The following is a 3723-nucleotide window of genomic DNA, read 5'->3' as shown; positions in this document are numbered from 1 at the left end:
AATAAATAAAAATAAAAAATCAAGGATTGTAATCAGGGTTTGTCCCTGAGAAGTGCTGAGCACAACATTTTATCTACTATTTGTCAGTGCAATTCAGTGAGTTTGAACTTTTTAACCTATGATTGCCACGTGCCAAAATCAAGGAGTTACAGCACTAGCAATTGGCAAACTCTGAACACAGAAATGTCATAAAAGTGATTAGATCACTAATATGAGGGCTGCTCCGAAAGTAATGCCTCCTATTTTATGGTGTTGGCCCACAACATCAGAGGCAGATGATGGTGATATGACAGCAAGGGCTTAACCTTCCCACCAGTACCCCAGTATATTTTGTTGCTGTGTGACACATGGCAGCACAGAGGCAGCCTGATAGAATGGTGTCTGACATGGAAGTGCTTATGAAGCAAAGGTGTGTCACTGAATTCCTCCATGCTGAAAAAAATTGTGTCCACTGACATTCATCAACACTTGTTGAACATTTGTGGAAAGCAGAGTTGTGAGCACAAATGGCAGTGGGCATTGTGTTTCAGCAGTGACAACAGCAGCTAAATAATGCCTGGCTTTCTGAGGTGAACTCAGCATTTGGATTTTTTGCAACATCAGTATGGTACATTTTATGAGGATTACAGTTCTGATTAAGGTTTGCAATATATTTTTCCAGTACAAATATTATTTACAGAGCATATAAATATTTCTCTCTCATGTTGGAACTGTTTTGCTGTTTTACTAGATAAAGCAATTGAAATAATGCAGTGACACCATGATCTTTGCTCAGGTATTATCTGTGGCCTTTGCCTTTGATTTTGACAACATGAAGAGAACTCTTAGTTATCTTCAGGGCCAGAACTACCAATGTGTTCCAGATTAATCCCTAGCATCACTTGAGAAAAGTACTGCAAGTCTCAGACTAGCACGTGGACTGGTTTGGAATCTAATTCTTAAGGCCTTCCATCTTCCCATTTCATCCTAGCAAATTCATATTTCTCAGACCTCCTCAACCCATAGTGTTGTGAAGGTGTAAAACACAATGCATCCTGATCTACGTGATACTTTTGTTGTGTCTGGAAGTTGACACTGACCATCCTGCAGGTCTACCTGCCTGAAAGAGAGCAGTTCTTTAGCTAAGGCTGTGCAAGGACTTGGAACATAGATCTGACTGTTGCTAGTATCAATCCTCTTCACTATAAAAGAGCAAGATTAATGGCATGTATGAATTGGTGAGAAGAAATATGAAGTATCAAAGCAATTGATTGAACAAGCAATTCAGAAGCAAAATGAATTGTGTTTTGCTTATGACCTTTATTTCAAAATTACATTTAACGTGTTGACCCACCTTGTATGTTTTAGCTTTGCATCTTCCTCAAGAATTACATCTTTGAGAAAAACCAATGTGCCTTAAACGAACTTACACAAGTTAATTTTTTATGCAGTAAAAATATAGCACTTCTTGAGGATATGCTCAGCCAAGTTTATGTCTATCGGTGGAAATGACCATTTCATCTCTCCTTGGAAATAATGAACATAGTATACGAAGTTGTGGATGTTTCTATATTTTAGCTTGCTCTTTGGTAAGTCTTAAGTGTAAGTAAGAGGTAATCTGTTGATACCTATGTATCTTTATGGAAGAAATGAAGACAGAGCAGTGTTTTACCCTAATCTACGTAACAGATGTTAGAAGAGAAATTATGACATAGTAATACTTATGTTAGAGCTTGAACTCCAGTTACCACTTCATACAAGAATAATTTTATTTTGTAATTCATGTTAACTAATTGAAGCTTTGCAGGCGTGTTATAATTAAGTTATAGTTATAATTAAATCTGCAGTTTGCTATGTAGTATATCCTTAGGAGCTCTCGTGTTTCTTTAAAGCATATCCTGGAGTCCTACTGATTAAAATGTTTAAATGCTTTGTAGTATTACTATGATTAATTAAAGTATGCAATTGATACCTAAGCATGCCTATCAACATACAGCTGAAACAGGATTAAAAAGCAATATCAGAGCATAAGAATCTGGAAACAAATCTTAGCTGTAGATTTGAGGCCCACAAGAAGTAACAAGTCTTGAATTATATCAGTCCAAAAGGAGAATCCTGCACTGATCAGATTTATTTACAAAAAGGATTATAACTCACCTACTTTTAGCAGACAAGGAAAGTGTAAATGGTTATATCAACTGCATAACTTTTGAGAGAATTTCCATTTTGTATAAAAGTATAAGGAAAGTAGTATAAGGAAATATGGGCCAAAGTACTAATTTCTGAGGAGGGCGAAAAAGGAAAAACAACCATAAACCAACCAAAAAACATGTAGTCTGAAGAAATTAGATACTCTGAATTAAAATCAGCAAGATACTTAGAAAGTCTTGGAAATCATTTAGCTCCAAATAATTTGTCTCAGTTGCAACTATTCCTAAGGTATGGTTTCATAGGTATAATTCTGTGTATCTGAAGTAACTGAAGCTTGAAGAAGGGATATGCCAAATGAATCCACATGAATCAAGTTCATACTCCCCCACTAGTACAGTAGATGTAACTTTAAACTGAAATATTAAGAAAATAGCAGTATACTAGAAATATGTCACTTAGCAGGAAAGCAAATTTGTGTAACAGAGGGCATTTACTTTCAGCTTTACATATATCTCTGTACTGGGACTTTTATGTATACAGTTTGCTTTTTTAAATTATTTATCTGACTCCCTGGCTTCCAGCTCACATATACAAATATGGATGGTATCTATATTGTAGAAATAACATGAATTGAAGGTAATCAAAATGTATTTGAAGTTCCAAGCCTTCTAAGTTTGGGATCTTCCGCTTATATATTTTTGTAACTACCTCTACCTTCACACCAACTGCTCGTGCACAGTTAATGCCTTTGAAATATAACTGGAGGTATTCAGTACTAGTTATATTGTTTTCCCAATAAAGCAGATTGGTAGACTACTGTCTACTCTACAAATGCTTTATTTCAAATAAAGTGGTTTCGGCACTGGGCCCACTTATGTGAGAAAGTTAGGGTCGTTTTTGTTGAAACAAGCTTCCTTACTGTCTTTTCTAAGGTTATAATGTGTAATAAAGGTTGAATGCAGCAGACTGTTAAATGTACTGCTGTACAAAAGCTTATTCAGCAGATGCTTAAGTACCTAATTCAGTTACAAGCAGACCTTAGTTCAAGTGTTTACAGAAACAGAATATCAAGCAGGTTTCATTTGATCTTCCTTTTGGAAATCAGTGGGTTAAATTCCCACTGTATGTTTTGGATCACAGATTAAGAAATCATTCTGCTAGCATGAGTGTAAATGAAAAGAGATCTCTGGGGATGATCTCTGCAAGTATAAATGGGTGCTTGTTCTGAAACTATGTGCAGAAAGCTACTTATAAGCAATATTGGTATACTCAGAATAGTCTTTGTATATTTAAGCAATAATAAGAACATGTATTCCATAGCAAGACTGGACTGTCTCAGGAAAGGCAATAAGTCTCTGTTTGCAAAGGTCGAAGCACTTGCCTTGAAGACCTGAAAGGTGAGACAGGCCCCGTAAGTGAAAGTAAAAAGGCAAAAAGTTTTCACGGTGACTGAGAATAAGGAGGGTGAAGGGGAACAGTTGATAGTTTATAGAAGCAAGAATGTAGAGCTTGTCAGAAAATAGGGATGGCAGACACTGTGACTGGGATAGTGAGGGGAATGAAGGCCATAAAGATAAGGGTTTGAGAACAGCC

This window comes from Meleagris gallopavo, chromosome Z, assembly GCF_000146605.3.
Source record: "Meleagris gallopavo isolate NT-WF06-2002-E0010 breed Aviagen turkey brand Nicholas breeding stock chromosome Z, Turkey_5.1, whole genome shotgun sequence".
Classification (NCBI taxonomy): Eukaryota; Metazoa; Chordata; class Aves; order Galliformes; family Phasianidae; genus Meleagris; species Meleagris gallopavo.
This window is presented reverse-complemented; position numbering follows the sequence as displayed.